The following is a 22,663-nucleotide window of genomic DNA, read 5'->3' as shown; positions in this document are numbered from 1 at the left end:
GGAAGGTGATCATAATGTTATGTCTGATCAGGGTATTTTGGTTCATAACAGGATTGTTCATGGTATTACAATAAATGTACTTGACTGTCATTTATCACATTATCTCCATATAATTACAAGTTTTCAATGAAAGCGTATAGGCAAAAAAAGATTTGGACCTCCAAAATTGGACTCGGTGGTGGTTTTGCTGTGATAAATAAGGCTCAGTAAATACAAATGAAATCACTACTAAAATCTCATCTTCCATACCACTTAATTCTCACTAGGGTCACAGAGGGTTGCTGGAGCCTATCTGTGACGGCCATGGCCGTTTGGCTGTATGTGTTCTTTTTTTAGGTGCTGGCTTGACTGATTTCACTGCTGCTTTGTAGGGCCTTTTGGCCAGGTCCATCCATGCAGTGACGCTCTGCCTCTGCTGTTGGGAGGCTCCGCCTCCACCCGTGATTGCAGGCAGGCTACAACTGGGGTGGCGTCTAAAAAAGCTAGACTTCCTCAGTTATTAGCTCTCTCCCACCTGAGGCCTGTATCATGAAGCAAGCTCAACTTATCCGGTTTTACTCCAACTTATCCAGCTGAACCTATCCAGAACAATGACGATTTGGATAAACGTATCATGAGCCGCTAACTCAGTTCAGGTTTGTCTTGTTGTGAATCGGTGAACGCGCACGTATAAGGGCGGGTTCAAGGCAGCAGACCAATCACAATCATGAGCGCCGCCAGCAAAAAGGAGCAAAGACTGCTCCTCAAATATGAAGAAAACAAAGTAAATCTCACTCGAAATCTCGAAAAGTCAAACGCTGCGGCTGCATTGAAGAGACGCCATAAGGCATGGTAAAGGATTGGAGATTAAATAAATGAACAAATTACACATCAATGGCTCAATTAGTTTACATTTAACAAAGCCACCCAATCACTGCGCTGCCTAGATGAATCGCGTGTATGACAATTAGTGTCATTCCTCCAGATGTAACCCCTCTGGAGTAAAAAGAACGTGGGAGCAGATAAAAACCAAGCACAAAAATATAATTTCATCTGGGGAGTTGGATTTCTTAATACTATAATGTTACATGGGTTACAATAAAGATGGAAGCTGATGCCACAATTACATCTTACATCAAGTTGTTGGCCTGAATGAAATTATCCTGATTTTAAGCTGTGTTTGAGCTGAGCAGGGACAATAGCTAAAATATCCTCTTCTTTGTGTGATTATCTCCTGGAAGATGCATTCACACTGTAACGCTCTTCTTGCGATTTGGACTCCAATCTCAATCGGGTCTTCAATGAAAGGGCACGTGATTCTTTCCCGAAAAAGCTGATTGGCCAGTGGGTGGAGCCTTTTATCAGATTCAGATAAATCCTGAAAGTTAGCCTGACCTGAAGCAGGTTTGCGGTTTCAGAGTAAGTTACCATGGTAACGTAGCTTGATAAGAATTAATCCAGCTTCGTGATACCGGAAACCCAGGCTTACCCCTGAAGTTACCTCGCTAAGCCCGTTATCCTACTTCGTGATACAGGCCTCCGCACGCATGGCTTTCACTACATCCAACATGTTCATCTCACACCGATTACTGACTTCATACCTCATACTTCTTTATTAGATTATTGTAATCATTTGTTATGTTTGGCAGAAACGTCATTGCTTAAAACTGGTCTTTCTGTGTGGCCCTCCCTTCTTTGTTGTGACCTAAAGGAGCAGGTCATAACATATCCCAGCTGTCATCGGGTGAGAGGCGGGGTACACGCCGGACAGGTCGCCAGCCTATCGCAGGGCTAATAGAGACAAGGAACCATTTGCACTCACAAGGGTCAGTTTAGAGTCACCAATCAGCCTAACGAGCATATCTTTGGAGGAGGGAGGAAGCCAGAGTACCTGGAAAGAACCCACGTGTACACAGGAAGAACATGGAAACTCCACCCAGAAAAGCCCAAGCTGGACTTGAACCCGGACCTTCTCGCTGGGAGATATCAGCGCTAACCACTGAGCTGCTGTGCGGCCCGCTCCTAAAATAGATGCATGTAACATAAATATAACTGACAAATTACATACAATGAAAAGTGGTGAGATAGCAGCAGTGGAGCAGCAGCAGCATTTCAAGCCAAAAGTGTAGCAGTGGAATCTTCTTCCAGAAGACAGTGGATCAAACAGCCCATGTGCAGGGTGGTGGGGGTCTCTGATTGCCCTATCTGCGCATGCTGGTGTAGATGTCTGGAATGGGTTGCACTGCAGCTGCAGTGACAGTAAATCTCCACCACACACCTGTAGAATGAGCTGAAGATGTTGGAGTTCAACCCTGCTCGTTTCAGTTTACTCAAATAATACAGATGTTGATTGGGCTTTTTAACGACAGTCATTTTTATTCCTCCAGGTGAAGTTGTTGGACAGGTATACAGGTTGACAGGGTCTTTTGATAGTGCGCCTAGTGCAGTTGCGTGTCAGGAGTGTATAGCGGGCTGAGAATGAAGCTTGGGGGAGCCAGTGTTAAGGATGATGGATGAGGATGTGGTCCTATTGATTATAATAGACTGTAGCCTATTGGTCAAAAAGTCCAAAATCCAGTTACAGAGAGATGAGGATAATCCAAGTAATGACAGTTTATTCACCAGTGTTTGTGGAATGACAGTGTCATTGACTCTGATGAAGCTTTGAGTCCTCAAACAGCACCACTCATTTTACTTGTATATGCTGGGCTCCATCTACTGGCTATCCACTGCTATTGCATTTGTAAAATTGCACGTTCAGAACCTACACTCTGATTTGATCCAACAACAGCACATCACTCACTGTTAGTCTGCTACATGAAAAATAGAGACCCATGTTCAAATTCTCACCATGAGTGTGTGTTAATGTCACATGTACATGTGTTTGTTTCCTTATTTGTTCTGACAATGTTCTCTCAAGAGTGCTGAAAGACTAACTCTGGGAAAGTATGTCGAAGAGGACTGGAAAATGCTAGCTCACCTAGAATGTCAATACGTCTCTGTAATTTTTTATTTCTGGCCTTCTTAGCATCTCCTGATAGCTCGTGTCCATCATTGCAGCATCCTGCTGTATTCAGCGAAACCACAGTGAACAGAGCAAAAAAGAAAGACAGAAACAAACAAAAAACTGCACTAACCACTTAAAACATTACGTTCATAACGTAGAGCTAGCAAAGGACAGGGAGAACCTACATGTGTAATTTTTATGTTTTAAACCTAAAATGAATGAATTGGTGGCTTTTTCTTCAATCCTGAAATGAAATTTAAAATATCACACATACAATCTGTGTCGCACACAATCCACGTCAAGAAAAGAAGTGTTAACACCTGTCCATATTGATTAATCTAGCTCCATTGATTTCACCTGTCGCCAGCCAATCAGTTAGGAAGCTAGAGCTTTGTTTAGCTGTAACAACAATATAAATGAGATGCACTGGAATAATCTTGTCACTGCACCCTTGAGAAAAGAGAGAGATCAAAGCTGTTGTGTCAGGCCAGCAAAAGACAAAGACAAAGACAAAGACAAAGAGTGGCCTTTCAGCTTAGCTTTGGTTACGTTCCTGGTGGAAGACATGAACCTCCTTATATGGTAATTTTCAAATGATTATTTCTGTGCAAGTAAAAATGACTTTGATTTTTAAATTGGCCAGGATGGTCAGTTCACAACTTTTGTTCTTTTCCTAGTGTTGTGCTGCCATGGCTGCTCTTTGCTGGAGAGCTTCATGCAAGTACAAAATGTAAGGTTACAACATGGTATCTTATCTAGAGGCAACATTTTTATTCAGATGACTGACTTGTATTTTTGTGATAAGGCTAATGAGAAGTTGCATTTGTTTTCAGCTTCCTACCAGGCTCAGTCTGAGGAGCTGCACTATGAGTCTGAACCCCAGCCACTGCTCCAGATGCCTCGCTCTGGGGGTCCTTACTACCACCCCAAGCCTGTGCCCCAGGCCCAGGGACCTTACTACCACCCCAAGCCTGTGCCCCAGGCCCGAGGACCTTACTACCACCCCAAGCCGTGCCCAGGCCCAGGGACCTTACTACCACCCCAAGCCTGTGCCCCAGGCCCAGGGACCTTACTACCACCCCAAGCCTGTGCCCCAGGCCCAGGGACCTTACTACCACCCCAAGCCTGTGCCCCAGGCCCAGGGACCTTACTACCACCCCAAGCCTGTGCCCCAGGCCCAGGGACCTTACTACCACCCCAAGCCTGTGCCCCAGGCCCAGGGACCTTACTACCACCCCAAGCCTGTGCCCCAGGCCCAGGGACCTTACTACCACCCCGCCAAGGCCAAGGCCCAGGGACCTTACTTCCACCTCAGGCCTGTGCCCCAGGGACCTTACTTCCACCCCAAGCCTGTGCCCCAGGGACCTTACTACCCAGCCTGGCCCCAGGCCCAGGGACCTTACTACCACCCCAAGCCTGTGCCCCAGGGACCTTACTACCCCTCCAAGGCCAAGGCCCAGGGACCTTACTTCCACCCCTCCAAGGGCCAGGGCCAGGGCCCTTACTACCCGGCCTGGCCCGACACTCAGAACCAAGGACCTTACTACGAGCCCAGGCCTTTAATCGCAAAACCCAGTAAAAAGGGCTAGCGATCTAACAAGAGCAGATGGGATGTTCTGTGATGGACTGGTTGGTACCTGTTTAATTGTTAACCTTCACCTACAACCTGTAAAAAAGGCCAGCAACACTAATTGTATGTCTCTGTCATTTCAGACCCAACACCTCCAGAAGAGCAATGTCTTCAATGTGGACACTTTTGAGCTGACTCGTGGAAAAATAAAAATGCAATGCATGAAATGTGTAAATGCTGAGATTTTATTCCTTTCTGCTTGAGTTGCAACGGCTATGTAGTAAAATTCTGATGCCGCTCAATGGGTAGGTGAATTGGGAGTGGGCTCCAACAGAAGGCTAGAGAACCTGTAGGCTCCTGCTACACTGTTTAGGGATTAGACCTGCTTTCATGATTTGAGGTTTACTTGGGGATGGGAACACATTGGCTCTTTGCTGTAAAGACCAGTGATCTTCTCCACTGGCATAGGTGGATATGATTTCAAGCGGTTGTGCAACACAAATTTCCTCTAGTCCTGTTTCTGACCATCTGAGTGCAATGTCACTGCTTATACATTTCAAATCCCCAGATAAGGAAACGCGCTCTTCTCAATGAGAGGCTTTCCACTATGTGGCAAATCCATCTTAGTCACGACTAAGATCATTGTCTGTGGTGTACTGGGTTTCACGATGAGCTGGACAGAATGCTGGTCTTCCAAGCAGTCATTTGGGAAAATGGTGGCGCATTTAATGATGTGGAATGTCTGTGTCCTGCCATTAGATGGCGCTCAAGATTACTGAACTTCTCAAAGTGAGGCAAGCATGAACAGCACTAGATCCCAAACTGTCATCTGCAGAGGACCCTTCCCTCAACCCTTATAACCCCATGTCCCCCACTAACCACAGTAATACCACAGGACACCCTCAGAAGGCCCATGTCCATTCTCTGATTAATCACAGCTGTTTTTGAGGCCCTGTTTATATGCAGGGAGACCTGCACAATATTAGGAAGATGGTCATTTTATGTCTGATCAGTGTATTTTGGTTAATAACAGGATTGGGCCACAACTGTATCACTTAATTTTTTTTATTGAAATCCAACCATTGATACAAGGCAGCATGGATCCATATATTCATGTTGTTTACACCTAATTCTGACCCTGCCATCCGAATGTTGCAGCTAAAATCGAGTCTCGTCAGACCAGGCAACATTTCTCAAATCGTCTATTGTCCAGTGTTGGTGAGCCTGTGTCAACTGTAGTCTTAGTTTCCTGTTCTTAGCTGACAGGAGTGGCCCCAGTGTGGTCATCTGCTGCTGTAGTCCATCTTCTTCAAGGTTGGATGTGTTGTGCATTCAGAGATAGTATTCTGCATTCCTTGGTTGCAACCAGTGGTTATTTGAGTTACTGTTGCCTTTCTATCATCTCCAACCAGTCTCCTCTGACCTCTCACATTAACAAGGCTTTTCTGTCCACACAACTACCGCTCACTGGATAATTTCTCTTTTTCGGACCATTCTCTGTAAACCCTAGAGATGGTTGTGTGTGAAAACCCCAGCACATCAGCAGTTTCTGAAATACTCAGACCAGCTTGTCTGGTAACAACAACCATACCACGTTCAAAGTCTTTCTGATGCTCGGTTTGAACTTGAGCAAATTGTCTTGATCACCTCTACAAGCCTAAATGCATTGAATTGCAGCCATACAAGTACAATGGTAAAGAACAATAAAAACAAAATAAATAACTTAGTAACAACAAGGTTGTTACAGTACATTGTAAATAGCCTGGCATCATATAAATATAAAATAAAAATATAAATAACATAAATAAAACCTGTTTTAGTAGCAGGTGACACGTCATGATGAGGGGTAGGAGTTGCTGTCCTGCTGGAGGTGGATGTTGCTGGAACTGCTATGAAAAAAAACAACAACAATAAAAGGGTAAATAGAAGAATAAGAATTGTTACAGGGCATGTCACATGTTATCAATTGAAGCAGGATGTATTGAGCTTACAGTCATCAGTATTATCACTTTGAATGGGCGCTCGATGTGACCACTGTCGCACAGTAGGAGTTTTTTCCTGGTACTGATATGACAAAAAAAAAAAAAATAAACAGTGTATATTGTCATAATGAATCTTTAGAGGGCGTGGCAAATGTTATCAATTAGGGTGGAATACTGGACTTATGGTTTTCATCTTCAGCATTTGGTAGGGGCACAGCTGTCTGTTTTGTAGTCATAAATTTAAGTAATGATCCCGAAGAGAGATAAGAGAGAGATTTTTAATTGTTTATCTTGGACAAAGCTTTCATTTTTCATTGCTGACATAGCATTCATAGATTAATGCTTAAGTGTTGTTTTTCCATGCAAATCACTCCAAACATGTTTGTACTTCGACAAACAACCGTGTCCACACAGCAGACAGACACAGCAAGTTGAAGTACAACAAGTAGCCTAAACTTTACAACAAATACTGGCTTGCAAACTAAACGAATGTGAAGTAATTAACCTAACAATGTCACCGTTTTTACGTTTCAAACTTAGCGTTAGACTAACGTACCAGGGAGACACTTGAACAGCAGCTGACATTCGCGTAAATTAGCGTTAGCGTCAGTTTTATACAGTGGTCATGTTCTGAAGCTAATGTTAGCACAGGTCGGTCTCACACAAACTAACACCATTTGTTCAATAACAGTAGTCATTTACTGGTAATGTTATGCTTATATCATTGTCTGCTCCACTTACCACTTTCTTTCTTTCTTCTTCAATCTCTATTTTTTTTTTCCTCTTCATTCTCCCTCAGTTTCAGCAGACCGTTAACATCACACATGTGAACGTGAGGTGGGATTGATGTGGGGCCCTTTTCGAGAGGTTTCCTATATGATTGATTTATTTTACTTTATTTATTTATTTTTTATTTTTTTGAGACATTTCGGTACATAAAACAGCCCTCGGGCGTCGACTCTTATTATTATTATTATTATTATTATTATTATAGTTCTTCCATATGTTATTTTCAAATCCTCACAAATCCATACTTGCTTAATCTCTTAATCCTTGGATTTAGAACCACTAAACACGTTATTATTATTACTCGTAATAATACTAATACTATTACTAAAAAAAGTTTACTCAGTATTACTATTAATTGTAATAGTTATTTATTTATTGTTCATCTCTGTCGACGCTGAATATGAGTTTGTGTGTGCATGTGTGTATTACATGAATTTCCCCCAGGGGATGAATAAAGTATTTTTCTATTCTATTCCATTCTATTCTAGGAGGTAGCAAATTATAACTTTTATTATTGTTTGAGTGAATGAAGTATGACTGAGAGCACAACACTGTAGCTAATCGCATTGTCTCGTGAAGTCTTGTTTTGGTCCGTGTGTCACTAGATTAAATAACTGCTCAGAGCAACATCTTTAATTCATTTTGAACTTAACGTGACTCCATTTGTCTCACATAGTCTCACATGACACCCTCCCGGCCTCCTCAGCATCTTCTTAGTCCCGCTGACGGTCGGCAGTTCAGCAGATCGCAGTCTCCTTTTGTGAAACCTTTATGTTCCCTGTGGGGGAACTGTATTATTGCTACATATAGACTGTGGGTCATAGTATAAAAGAAAAAACATGACGTACTGTCCATGGACATTTACCTTACAACTGCATATATGTGTTTGGGTGTGCATTATAAATATGCCATGCACTCTTCTTGAGCTTTTAGTCTAAGTTGCTTGTCTATATATGATGTTGCATGTTCATCCCTCCTGGAAAATGGATCCATACTTAGATTCTACAATGTTTTTTACCTTGTTACACATTTCATTGCAATAAATGTACTTGACTGTCATTTATCACATATATATATATTACTTCCATATATAACACGTTTTCAGGTTAAAAACTGCTATTCGGTCGAGTGGTAGTTGGACATTGGGTCAAACAGCCCATGTGGGGGTCTCTCATTGCCCTATCTGCGCATGCTGGTGTAGATGTCTGGAATGGGTGGTGAGCTGCAGTCGATGGTCCATTGTGCAGACTTCACCACCTGCTGTAGAGCCTCCTTTTCTGCAGCTGCAGTGACAGTAAATCTCCACCACACACCTGTAGAATGACCTGAAGATGTTGGAGTTCAACCCTGCTCGCTTCAGTTTACTAAAGAAATACAGGTGTTGATTGGGCTTTTTAACGACAGTCATTGTTATTCCTCCAGGTGAAGTTGTTGGACAGGTATACAGGTTGACAGGGTCTTTTGATAGTGCGCCTAGTGCAGTTGCGTGTCAGGAGTGTATAGCGGGCTGAGAATGAAGCTTGGGGGAGCCAGTGTTAAGGATGATGGATGAGGATGTGGTCCTATTGATTATAATAGACTGTAGCCTATTGGTCAAAAAGTCCAAAATCCAGTTACAGAGAGATGAGGATAATCCAAGTAATGACAGTTTATTCACCAGTGTTTGTGGAATGACAGTGTCATTGACTCTGATGAAGCTTTGAGTCCTCAAACAGCACCACTCATTTTACTTGTATATGCTGGGCTCCATCTACTGGCTATCCACTGCTATTGCATTTGTAAAATTGCACGTTCAGAACCTACACTCTGATTTGATCCAACAACAGCACATCACTCACTGTTAGTCTGCTACATGAAAAATAGAGACCCATGTTCAAATTCTCACCATGAGTGTGTGTTAATGTCACATGTACATGTGTTTGTTTCCTTATTTGTTCTGACAATGTTCTCTCAAGAGTGCTGAAAGACTAACTCTGGGAAAGTATGTCGAAGAGGACTGGAAAATGCTAGCTCACCTAGAATGTCAATACGTCTCTGTAATTTTTTATTTCTGGCCTTCTTAGCATCTCCTGATAGCTCGTGTCCATCATTGCAGCATCCTGCTGTATTCAGCGAAACCACAGTGAACAGAGCAAAAAAGAAAGACAGAAACAAACAAAAAACTGCACTAACCACTTAAAACATTACGTTCATGATGTAGAGCTAGCAAAGGACAGGGAGAACCTACATGTGTAATTTTTATGTTTTAAACCTAAAATGAATGAATTGGTGGCTTTTTCTTCAATCCTGAAATGAAATTTAAAATATCACACATACAATCTGTGTCGCACACAATCCACGTCAAGAAAAGAAGTGTTAACACCTGTCCATCATGATTAATCTAGCTCCATTGATTTCACCTGTCGCCAGCCAATCAGTTAGGAAGCTAGAGCTTTGTTTAGCTGTAACAACAATATAAATGAGATGCACTGGAATAATCTTGTCACTGCACCCTTGAGAAAAGAGAGAGATCAAAGCTGTTGTGTCAGGCCAGCAAAAGACAAAGACAAAGACAAAGAGTGGCCTTTCAGCTTAGCTTTGGTTACGTTCCTGGTGGAAGACATGAACCTCCTTATATGGTAATTTTCAAATGATTATTTCTGTGCAAGTAAAAATGACTTTGATTTTTAAATTGGCCAGGATGGTCAGTTCACAACTTTTGTTCTTTTTCTAGTGTTGTGCTGCCATGGCTGCTCTTTGCTGGAGAGCTTCATGCAAGTACAAAATGTAAGGTTACAACATGGTATCTTATCTAGAGGCAACATTTTTATTCAGATGACTGACTTGTATTTTTGTGATAAGGCTAATGAGAAGTTGCATTTGTTTTCAGCTTCCTACCAGGCTCAGTCTGAGGAGCTGCACTATGAGCCCGAACCCCAGCCACTGCTCCAGATGCCTCGCTCTGGGGGTCCTTACTACCACCCCAAGCCTGTGCCCCAGGCCCAGGGACCTTACTACCACCCCAAGCCTGTGCCCCAGGCCCAGGGACCTTACTACCACCCCAAGCCTGTGCCCCAGGCCCAGGGACCTTACTACCACCCCAAGCCTGTGCCCCAGGCCCAGGGACCTTACTACCACCCCAAGCCTGTGCCCCAGGCCCAGGGACCTTACTACCACCCCAAGCCTGTGCCCCAGGCCCAGGGACCTTACTACCACCCCAAGCCTGTGCCCCAGGCCCAGGGACCTTACTACCACCCCGCCAAGGCCAAGGCCAAGGCCCAGGGACCTTACTACCACCCCAGGCCTGTGCCCCAGGGACCTTACTTCCACCCCAGGCCTGTGCCCCAGGGACCTTACTTCCACCCCAAGCCTGTGCCCCAGGGACCTTACTACCCAGCCTGGCCCCAGGCCCAGGGACCTTACTACCACCCCAAGCCTGTGCCCCAGGGACCTTACTACCCCTCCAAGGCCAAGGCCCAGGGACCTTACTTCCACCCCTCCAAGGGCCAGGGCCAGGGCCAGGGACCTTACTACCCGGCCTGGCCCGACACTCAGAACCAAGGACCTTACTACGAGCCCAGGCCTTTAATCGCAAAACCCAGTAAAAAGGGCTAGCGATCTAACAAGAGCAGATGGGATGTTCTGTGATGGACTGGTTGGTACCTGTTTAATTGTTAACCTTCACCTACAACCTGTAAAAAAAGGCCAGCAACACTAATTGTATGTCTCTGTCATTTCAGACCCAACACCTCCAGAAGAGCAATGTCTTAAATGTGGACACTTTTGAGCTGACTCGTGGAAAAATAAAAATGCAATGCATGAAATGTGTAAATGACTGAGATTTTATTCCTTTCTGCTTGAGTTGCAACGGCTATGTAGTAAAATTCTGATGCCGCTCAATGGGTAGGTGAATTGGGAGTGGGCTCCAACAGAAGGCTAGAGAACCTGTAGGCTCCTGCTACACTGTTTAGGGATTAGACCTGCTTTCATGATTTGAGGTTTACTTGGGGATGGGAACACATTGGCTCTTTGCTGTAAAGACCAGTGATCTTCTCCACTGGCATAGGTGGATATGATTTCAAGCGGTTGTGCAACACAAATTTCCTCTAGTCCTGTTTCTGACCATCTGAGTGCAATGTCACTGCTTATACATTTCAAATCCCCAGATAAGGAAACGCGCTCTTCTCAATGAGAGGCTTTCCACTATGTGGCAAATCCATCTTAGTCACGACTAAGATCATTGTCTTGGTGTACTGGGTTTCACGATGAGCTGGACAGAATGCTGGTCTTCCAAGCAGTCATTTGGGAAAATGGTGGCGCATTTAATGATGTGGAATGTCTGTGTCCTGCCATTAGATGGAGCTCAAGATTACTGAACTTCTCAAAGTGAAGCAAGCATGAACAGCACTAGATCCCAAACTGTCATCTACAGAGGACCCTTCCCTCAACCCTTATAACCCCATGTCCCCCACTAACCACAGTAATACCACAGGACACCCTCAGAAGGCCCATGTCCATTCTCTGATTAATCACAGCTGTTTTTGAGGCCCTGTTTATATGCAGGGAGACCTGCACAATATTAGGAAGATGGTCATTTTATGTCTGATCAGTGTATTTTGGTTAATAACAGGATTGGGCCACAACTGTATCACTTAATTTTTTTTTATTGAAATCCAACCATTGATACAAGGCAGCATGGATCCATATATTCATGTTGTTTACACCTAATTCTGACCCTGCCATCCGAATGTTGCAGCTAAAATCGAGTCTCGTCAGACCAGGCAACATTTCTCAAATCTTCTATTGTCCAGTGTTGGTGAGCCTGTGTCAACTGTAGTCTTAGTTTCCTGTTCTTAGCTGACAGGAGTGGCCCCAGTGTGGTCATCTGCTGCTGTAGTCCATCTTCTTCAAGGTTGGACGTGTTGTGCATTCAGAGATGGTATTCTGCATTCCTTGGTTGCAACCAGTGGTTATTTGAGTTACTGTTGCCTTTCTATCATCTCCAACCAGTCTCCTCTGACCTCTCACATCAACAAGGCTTTTCTGTCCACACAACTACCGCTCACTGGATAATTTCTCTTTTTCGGACCATTCTCTGTAAACCCTAGAGATGGTTGTGTGTGAAAACCCCAGCACATCAGCAGTTTCTGAAATACTCAGACCAGCTTGTCTGGTAACAACAACCATACCACGTTCAAAGTCTTTCTGATGCTCGGTTTGAACTTGAGCAAATTGTCTTGATCACCTCTACAAGCCTAAATGCATTGAATTGCAGCCATACAAGTATAATGGTAAAGAACAATAAAAACAAAATAAATAACTTAGTAACAACAAGGTTGTTACAGTACATTTTAAATAGCCTGGCATCATATAAATATAAAATAAAAATATAAATAACATAAATAAAACCTGTTTTAGTAGCAGGTGACACGTCATGATGAGGGGTAGGAGTTGCTGTCCTGCTGGAAGTGGATGTTGCTGGAACTGCTATGAAAAAAAACAACAACAATAAAAGGGTAAATAGAAGAATAAGAATTGTTACAGGGCATGTTACATGTTATCAATTGAAGCAGGATGTATTGAGCTTACAGTTATCAGTATTATCACTTTGAATGGGCGCTCGATGTGACCACTGTCGCACAGTAGGAGTTTTTTCCTGGTACTGATATGACAAAAAAAATAAAAATAAACAGTGTATATTGTCATAATGAATCTTTACAGGGCGTGGCAAATGTTATCAATTAGAGTGGAATACTGGAATTATGGTTTTCATCTTCAGCATTTGGTAGGGGCACAGCTGTCTGTTTTGTAGTCACAAATTTAAGTAATGATCCCGAAGAGAGATAAGAGAGAGATTTTTAATTGTTTATCTTGGACAAAGCTTTCATTTTTCATTTTCATTTCATCATTAATCACATTCATAGATTAATGCTTAAGTGTTGTTTTTCCATGCAAATCACTCCAAACATGTTTGTACTTCAACAAACAACCGTGTCCACACAGCAGACAGACACAGCAAGTTGAAGTACAACAAGTAGCCTAAACTTTACAACAAATACTGGCTTGCAAACTAAACGAATGTGAAGTAATTAACCTAACAATGTCACCGTTTTTAAGTTTCAAACTTAGCGTTAGACTAACGTACCAGGGAGACACTTGAACAGCAGCTGACATTCGCGTAAATTAGCGTTAGCGTCAGTTTTATACAGTGGTCATGTTCTGAAGCTAATGTTAGCACAGGTCGGTCTCACACAAACTAACACCATTTGTTCAATAACAGTAGTCATTTACTGGTAATGTTATGCTTATATCATTGTCTGCTCCACTTACCACTTTCTTTCTTTCTTCTTCAATCTCTATTTTTTTTTTCCTCTTCATTCTCCCTCAGTTTCAGCAGACCGTTAACATCACACATGTGAACGTGAGGTGGGATTGATGTGGGGCCCTTTTCGAGAGGTTTCCTATATGATTGATTTATTTTACTTTATTTATTTATTTTTTATTTTTTTGAGACATTTCGGTACATAAAACAGCCCTCGGGCGTCGACTCTTATTATTATTATTATTATTATTATTATTATTATAGTTCTTCCATATGTTATTTTCAAATCCTCACAAATCCATACTTGCTTAATCTCTTAATCCTTGGATTTAGAACCACTAAACACGTTATTATTATTACTCGTAATAATACTAATACTATTACTAAAAAAAGTTTACTCAGTATTACTATTAATTGTAATAGTTATTTATTTATTGTTCATCTCTGTCGACGCTGAATATGAGTTTGTGTGTGTATGTGTGTATTACATGAATTTCCCCCAGGGGATGAATAAAGTATTTTTCTATTCTATTCCATTCTATTCTAGGAGGTAGCAAATTATAACTATTATTATTGTTTGAGTGAATGAAGTATGACTGAGAGCACAACACTGTAGCTAATCACATTGTCTCATGAAGTCTTGTTTTGGTCCGTGTGTCACTAGATTAAATAACTGCTCAGAGCAACATCTTTAATTCATTTTGAACTTAACGTGACTCCATTTGTCTCACATAGTCTCACATGACACCCTCCCGGCCTCCTCAGCATCTTCTTAGTCCCGCTGACGGTCGGCAGTTCAGCAGATCGCAGTCTCCTTTTGTGAAACCTTTATGTTCCCTGTGGGGGAACTGTATTATTGCTACATATAGACTGTGGGTCATAGTATAAAAGAAAAAACATGACGTACTGTCCATGGACATTTACCTTACAACTGCATATATGTGTTTGGGTGTGCATTATAAATATGCCATGCACTCTTCTTGAGCTTTTAGTCTAAGTTGCTTGTCTATATATGATGTTGCATGTTCATCCCTCCTGGAAAATGGATCCATACTTAGATTCTACAATGTTTTTTACCTTGTTACACATTTCATTGCAATAAATGTACTTGACTGTCATTTATCACATATATATATATTACTTCCATATATAACACGTTTTCAATGACAAGCGTACAGGCAAAAATTATTTAGGCCTCCAAAATGGGACTCATTGATGGACTCAGGTCCTGGTGTGACAATAAATAAGGCTCAGTAAGTACCACGCTTACAGTATCAGGTTAAAAACTGCTATTCGGTCAAGTGGTAATTGGACATTGGGTCAAACAGCCCATGTGGGGGTCTCTCATTGCCCTATCTGCTCATGCTGGTGTAGATGTCTGGAATGGGTGGTGAGCTGCAGTCGATGGTCCATTGTGCAGACTTCACCACACACCTGTAGAATGAGCTGAAGATGTTGGAGTTCAACCCTGCTCACTTCAGTTTACTAAAGAAATACAGGTGTTGATTGGGCTTTTTAATGACAGTCATTGTTATTCCTCCAGGTGAAGTTGTTGGACAGGTATACAGGTTAACAGGGTCTTTTGATAGTGCGCCTAGTGCAGTCGTGTGTCAGGAGTGTATAGCGGGCTGAGAATGTAGCCTTCGGGGAGCCAGCATTAAGGATGATAGATGAGGATGTGGCGCTATTGATTATAATAGACTGTAGCCTATTGGTCAAAAAGTCCACAATCCAGTTACAGAGAGATGAGGATAATCCAAGTAATGACAGTTTATTCACCAGTGTTTGTGGAATGACGGTGTCATTGACTCTGATGAAGCTTTGAGTCCTCAAACAGCACCACTCATTTTACTTGTATATGCTGGGCTCCATCTACTGGCTATCCACTGCTATTGCATTTGTAAAATTGCATGTTCGGAACCTTTAGTCTGATTTGATCCAACAACAGCACATCACTCACTGTTAGTCTGCTACATGAAAAATAGAGACCCATGTTCAAATTCTCACCATGAGTGTGTGTTAATGTCACATGTACATGTGTTTGTTTCCTTATTTGTTCTGACAATGTTCTCTCAAGAGTGCTGAAAGACTAACTCTGGGAAAGTATGTCGAAGAGGACTGGAAAATGCTAGCTCACCTAGAATGTCAATACGTCTCTGTAATTTTTTATTTCTGGCCTTCTTAGCATCTCCTGATAGCTCGTGTCCATCATTGCAGCATCCTGCTGTATTCAGCGAAACCACAGTGAACAGAGCAAAAAAGAAAGACAGAAACAAACAAAAAACTGCACTAACCACTTAAAACATTACGTTCATGATGTAGAGCTAGCAAAGGACAGGGAGAACCTACATGTGTAATTTTTATGTTTTAAACCTAAAATGAATGAATTGGTGGCTTTTTCTTCAATCCTGAAATTAAATTTAAAATATCACACACACAATCTGTGTCGCACACAATCCACGTCAAGAAAAGAAGTGTTAACACCTGTCCATCATGATTAATCTAGCTCCACTGATTTCACCTGTCGCCAGCCAATCAGTTAGGAAGCTGGAGCTTTGTTTAGCTGTTGCAACAATATAAATGAGATGCACTGGAATAATCTTGTCACTGCACCCTTGAGAAAAGAGAAAGATCAAAGCTGTTGTGTCAGGCCAGCGCAAGACAGAGAGTGGCCTTTCAGCTTAGCTTTGGTTACGTTCCTGGTGGAAGACATGAACCTCCTTATATGGTAATTTTCAAATGATTATTTCTGTGCAAGTAAAAATGACTTTGATTTTTAAATTGGCCAGGATGGTCAGTTCACAACTTTTGTTCTTTTTCTAGTGTTGTGCTGCCATGGCTGCTCTTTGCTGGAGAGCTTCATGCAAGTACAAAACGTAAGGTTACAACATAGTATCTTATCTAGAGGCAAGATTTTTATTCAGATGACTGACTTGTATTTTTGTGGTAAAGCTAATGAGAAGTTGCATTTGTTTTCAGCTTCCGACGAGCCCCAGTCTCAGGTGCTGCACTATGAGTCCAAGCCCCAGCTCCAGTTGCCTCGCTCTTGGGGACCTTCCTACCAGGCCTGGCCTCAGGCCCAGGGATCTTATTACCCCCCAAGGCCCCAGGGCCAGGCCCAGGGACCTTACTACACCCCCCAGGGCCAGGCCCAGGGACCTTACTACCGCCCTTGGGCTCCGGGCCAGGGACAATACTACCACCAGAAGCCTCAGGGCCAGGGACCTTACTACCACCCTTGGGCTCCGGGCCAGGGACCTTACTACCACCCTTGGGCTCCGGGCCAGGGGCAATACTACCACCAGAAGCCTGAGGCCCACGGACCTCACTACAACCCTTGGGCTCAGGCCCAGGGACCTTACTACTACCTCCAGGCCCAGGGACCTTACAACAAGCCCAGGCCCAAGCCCAAGCCTCATCACCCAAAACCCAGTTTCTCAGACACGGACTCGCTATCGGAATCAGACATAGAATGGGACTAGCAATCTAACAAGAGCAGATGGGGTGCTCTGTGATGGACTGGTTGGTACCTGTTTAATTGTTAACCTTCACCTACAACCTGTAAAAAAGGCCAGCAACACTAATTGTATGTCTCTGTCATTTCAGACCCAACACCTCCAGAAGAGCAATGTCTTTTCAATGTGGACACTTTTGAGCTGACTCATGGAAAAATAAAAATGCAATGCATGAAATGTGTAAATGACTGAGATTTTATTCCTTTCTGCTTGAGTTGCAATGGCCATGTGGTAAAAATTTCTGATGCCACTCGATTGCTTGGTGGATTGGGCTCCAACAGAAGGCTGGAGAAACTGTAGGCTCCTGCTACACTGTTTAGGGATTAGACCTGCTTTCATGATTTGAGGTTTACTTGGGGATGGGAACACATTGGCTCTTTGCTGTAAAGACCCGTGATCTTGTCCACCAGCATAGGTGGATATGATTTCAAGCAGTTGTGCAACACAAATTTCCTCTAGTCCTGTTTCTGACCATCTGAGTGCAATGTCACTGTACATGTCAAATCCACAGATAAATGTGGAAAAATTCCACTATGTGGGGAAAATCCCTCTTCACAATTAAGATCATTGTCTGTGGTGTACTGGGTTACACCACAAGCTCTAAAAATGAGTTGGGCCGAATGCTGGTCTTCCAAACAGTCAGTTGTATGGGGGTGTATTTAATAGTTGAGGAATGCCCGTTTCCTGCCATTAGATGGTGCTACTGGACATGGAGCTCAAGATTACTGAACATCCCACAAAGCAAAGTTGTGAATGTGAGAAAGCTTTTGTGTATTTACCCAAAACCTGTCATTGCTATAAAAATACAAACTATACCCATGGGTTTTCTGTATTTGCTGGAGTTTGTTTGCAGATCGAGATGTTAAACAATCTCATTCTGTTCAATGTGTGACAACTTCTTGGCCTCAAGTCTCATTTGTTGGGGAGTGGTTGAGAGGGAATTAGCCATAACATTAAAACCACTCACCTAGACCAGACCAGGCACCCCTACCCCATAGCAATGACAATCCTTGATGGCAGCAGCCGAAATGATTTACAAACAACCAACAAATTTAAACCAAACAAAACTTGAACAGCAAAAGGTCCAAACTCACTAGATCCCAAACTGTCATCCACAGAGGACCCTTCCCTCAATCCTTATAACCCAATGACCCTCACTAACCATATTTCTCTTACCAGACACCACAGGACACCCTCAGAAGGGCCCATGTCCATTCTCTGATGGACTGTTTTGGAGGCACAAGGAAGACCTACACAATATTAGGAAGGTAGTCATAATGTTATGTCTGATCAGTGTATTTTAGTTAATAACAGGATTGGGCCACAACTGTATCACTTTACATTTTTATTGGATTTCAATAAAAAAAAAAAGATTTAATGATGGAAGCTAAAGAGAGATAAAGTGTGAGCTAAATTCAACATTGCACATGTTATGGAAATGGTTATGCACCGTGTCACACAGCAAAAAACAAACATATTTCGCTAAATTTTCAAATTCCTACCGATATACCGGTCCCTGAATGCAGCACAAGAGCCGCCCAGCTCAGCCGGATTTTAGCCGGTAGTCATTCGGTCTCTGTCAGTGCCAGTCATCCCTCAGAAGCTCAGGACCCGTCTGTTGTTCACTCGGGTCACAGCTGTGCATTTTTTTTTTAATTTTTTAATTTTTTATTTATTTATTTTTTCACTGCACGGTGTGATGAAGTTGGATCTAAAGGACATTTAGGAGTAGTCTAAATGACTACCGTGCAACAGGCAACTGGGCTGCAAACTCACTGAGCGCTTGTTCGGCTTCGGAGGAACTGTTGCACAAAATCCCGCAGCGATGTCCTTGTTGTGCGTCAGAGGTAGGGTCTCCATTCACGGGCTGTCCCATTTAAATAGTAACTTCGGAAAAAAAAATTACATGGCGCGTAGGTAATGATTAAAAAAAAATCAAAAATTAAAGACATATGAATGTAAAACCTCATTGGCATATGTACAAAATCTCAGTGTGGTGAAACCTTGGTACTGATGTTGTCTTATCTGTTTCATTTATCATGTAACTTCATGTAACTTTTATAAAACAGACCTATGAAACACTCAGTCACTTTCTAAAATAAACGATCCACCAGCTGCATAATTATTTTAGATGGTGAACACTGTTTGTAAAGTGTATTTGTTGTAGTTTGCACGTCATTGTAATTTGCAGGGTGAGATTTGAGCATTTCGCATCATAAATGGTTTTAATAAGCAGGAGCAAACAAGTTGAATTTGAATTAATGACATGACTGAAGCTGGGAGTGTTTGACGGGTTAAAGCTTGATTCATAACAGAATCAAGCTTTCCAATCGACAAACTGTTTCAGGCTATTTCATGGGTTCATTTCTGTGCTGCAATAACAAGTTTTAGTTACGTTTACGGCAGGTGACATTTGGTCCTCTAGGGACTTTATATTTACCGATGACCCCTGCACTATAAACTAAAGGCCAACAGGAAACATAAAGCTCTGCAGTGTAAATAAAATGTGCCCGTGGCTTTTTCATTTGTTCAAATGACGCTGATAACACAGTAGACTATCCTCCGTACACTGAACTTGAACACTTGTTGTGTGCAGGTGCACTGCAATGGGCAATATAACTGTGCACTTCCACTTGTCACCTTTGTAAATGCTCTGTAAATTCTGTTATTTTTGTGCTTAAATTGAAGTATTATACCGTTGTTTTTCTGCTTATGCTGAGCTGAGCAGGTCTCTCGTCCACAACATTTCATTGCTCTTTAGTTTTAACCCTGTGTTAATCCTGCAGGAGGTTGTTGTTGTAGTGGGCAGGTGTGTAACTGAAAGAACAACAAGTTGAGACTGAAAACTTGCACATGTGCATTAAAAGAAAAAAAGAGTTAATTACTGGTTAAAAATAGGATGCATCCCACACTTTCACAGGTTCATTTAACACTTTGGCTCCTCTCCAGATTAGAAATTGCTCTCACAGGCACGCTGATTGATTTTTGGACTATCAAAGTATTGTCTGGCTATCTCTAGCTCTCAGCCCCCCTGGCGTATTGTTTCTCACTGATCGTTTCTGACCATTTCTCATCTTTTTTTTGGGTGTGAGTGCTGCCTGAGGCTAGTGGGGTGCCGCCGCCAAACTCTTCTATTACAGAATGATGAGATGGGGGTGAAGTTAGAGATGGAGGGAGTGAAGCGCAGCTGGGTCACAGTGGGCTCAGACAAGAGGAATTATAAAAAAAGATCATTTTTTTTTGTGGCTTGCAAAGAGACATCGAGAGAGAGAGTGCGGCTCATGTTCACTTAAAGCTAAAGGCTTCAACTGGTACAGGTGCATGTGAACCTGTAGTTTCAACTGATTGTTTAGATTGTAACTCTTATGGTTTAAACAGAAGGACAGAAACACAACTCAAAATGTTACTGCTTTGTAACTCTGTGGTGTGTTAATGATAATAAACATACAAGCACACCACATGCAAATGTGATATGTTTCCTCGGGTTATTGAAGCTTTAAATATACAGAATTTAGACAATTTATTCCATATTCCTTTCGACATAACCAAATGTCGAAGTTAAACTACAAACTAACATCTTTTGATTTGCCCCCTAAACTAACCTAATGCACTAGATGGTAGAAACAAATATTAACCTCACTGGCAAAATAAAAGACTTTTGGGTGGAGTTCTTACGGAGTGAGCCAGGCTGAAGAGTGCACCAGTGCTAGCTATGTACGTAGCTTACGGCATCTATGTCCCACAGTACACTAAAAAAGTCTTTAGAGTTTGTTTATGCTCCGCACTGTGGTCGTATTCAAGGCATCAAATTGACGTTGAAGCCTGAACCGCATATTCCGATTCGCAAAATGAGTCTTACCTGATCTTGTGAAGTTAACGACATATCCTTTCGCTTTCTGAGCAGATTTTGGACTTTTTCCTTTCATGATTTGATTTCCCCAATAAAAGATTGGATTGGACTTAGACATAAAGTCATTGCAACAGTATTAAAAGGTGTGGATTGAAAATGTGGATTTAAAACACACCTAGAGATGGGTATCGTTGAGGTTTTGACACCGGTACTTTTGAAACGGTGACAGTGCTTAAAGAACCAAAAACATTTTGGACACACTTCGTCCAAAAACGTTGCCTTTTTATTTTTTTAGGCATTTTGTGACATGAAAGTTGAGCAGGATATTAATTTAGATGATGTAAAAACAACTAACATCAAGAAATAAATTAACCAATATGAAATAAAATACACAACAAACTGTCATAATTATTATAATAAATAAATAAAACAGTGGCATGGGCAGGCTATCGGTACATTTCTCAGCTTTTAAAAAAATGCTATGTGTCGTCAGCCGTTTAATAAATTTTGAGGTGTTGCCTCCTTTGCTGCAGGCTGCTGAGTCTGCATCTTTTGAGGTGAAGTACAGCCAAACTTTTAACCGATTGGACTTAGGCATGTGACGTCACATGTAGCGTCTGCACAGCAATAGCGCTAAAGGAGCGATAACTAAAATTTCAGCACCAAAATCTGCTTTGCTTTTCGGTCTGGTTAATACTGTTTGTTCCAAGTATCGGTTTCCATCCCTAGACACAAACCTAGACCTATCTGAAAGTCTAGTGTTTTGGTGACCCATCCATTAACCCCAGAATCCCACCTTTGCCACCACGTTGCTCTGCAACAAATACACCTGACTTTCTTTCTTTGTCCAATCATAATTTCCGTGGCCGTAGAGGATTTTGAAGAGAAACAGTCTGACTTGTATGTGGCAGACGGGTGCTCATTGGCAGTTTTCCTGCATACGATTTAAACGTTTTTTTGCTATTTGCTATACATGTGCTCTCCCTGATTTAAAGGAGCCCAGCCTTTTTTTTTTAATTATTTTTTTTTTTTATCTCACTGATGGAAACAGCAAACCAGAAAAGCAGCATTCCAGTTTCTTGGTAGGCGCGATACTTCCTGGAGCTCGTTTTCCTCATTCCTTTTCGTTTTGTCGCGAACACCTCGGCAGTCTTCAGCAGAGAGTGAGTGGCTGCAGACTCAAAAGCAGAGGATGGGAGGAAACAGTCTTTGACAGCTCAGTCAGTACCCACACTCAGCTATTTCTGGATGGCAGTTAGCGGTAGAATAAATGCATACAGTAATGGCATTGTATCATTTGAGTGTTGGGAAAGAATAGCTGCATGCTGGTAGTCAGCGTAGTCAGTGTAGCAGCTCCTTGTCATTGGTGCAGGTGAGCAGGAAAAGAGTTTTAAGTTAAGTTGCAAGCGTAGTTTCATGAAGGTAATTGCTATTCTGTAGGCCACCAGATGCTGCAGGTAAGGACAGTAGGTGAGGACAGACCAGGTCAGCTAACACACTGCGCTGGAATGACATGGACACAAGTAAAGCTTCAGCGGTCCGTCTGGGAAGAGGGGGGTGGGGATAGAGGGAAAATAATCCCCGGGCCATCTGCTGCTTTTGCCTTCCTGTGTACGTTTGTGCTTGTGTGTGTGTGTCGGGCTGTGACTCACGTGGGACGGTGGATTTTA

The 22,663-nt window shown here is 42.4% G+C and overlaps 4 long non-coding RNA genes across 4 annotated transcripts; all 4 read left to right on the top strand.

Annotated features, from left to right (window-relative positions):
• The first annotated feature begins 3,428 nt into the window (after positions 1 to 3,428).
• Positions 3,429 to 3,930, top strand: LOC125011743. Its single transcript, XR_007113219.1, has 3 exons — positions 3,429 to 3,568; positions 3,664 to 3,716; positions 3,820 to 3,930. It is a non-coding gene; the product is annotated as an uncharacterized LOC125011743 (long non-coding RNA).
• Positions 3,931 to 4,477: 547 nt separating this feature from the next.
• On the top strand, positions 4,478 to 4,791 carry LOC125011746. The gene is made up of 2 exons (XR_007113222.1): positions 4,478 to 4,615; positions 4,700 to 4,791. It is a non-coding gene; the product is annotated as an uncharacterized LOC125011746 (long non-coding RNA).
• Positions 4,792 to 9,801: 5,010 nt separating this feature from the next.
• On the top strand, positions 9,802 to 10,309 carry LOC125011742. The gene is made up of 3 exons (XR_007113218.1): positions 9,802 to 9,945; positions 10,041 to 10,093; positions 10,197 to 10,309. It is a non-coding gene; the product is annotated as an uncharacterized LOC125011742 (long non-coding RNA).
• Positions 10,310 to 16,887: 6,578 nt separating this feature from the next.
• Positions 16,888 to 17,331, top strand: LOC125011740. Its single transcript, XR_007113217.1, has 2 exons — positions 16,888 to 17,150; positions 17,235 to 17,331. It is a non-coding gene; the product is annotated as an uncharacterized LOC125011740 (long non-coding RNA).
• Positions 17,332 to 22,663: the final 5,332 nt, after the last annotated feature.

This window comes from Mugil cephalus, chromosome 8 (genome assembly GCF_022458985.1).
Source record: "Mugil cephalus isolate CIBA_MC_2020 chromosome 8, CIBA_Mcephalus_1.1, whole genome shotgun sequence".
Lineage (NCBI taxonomy): Eukaryota > Metazoa > Chordata > Actinopteri > Mugiliformes > Mugilidae > Mugil > Mugil cephalus.
Note: the sequence above shows the minus strand (reverse complement) of the source record. Positions and strands in the feature narration are given on the sequence as shown.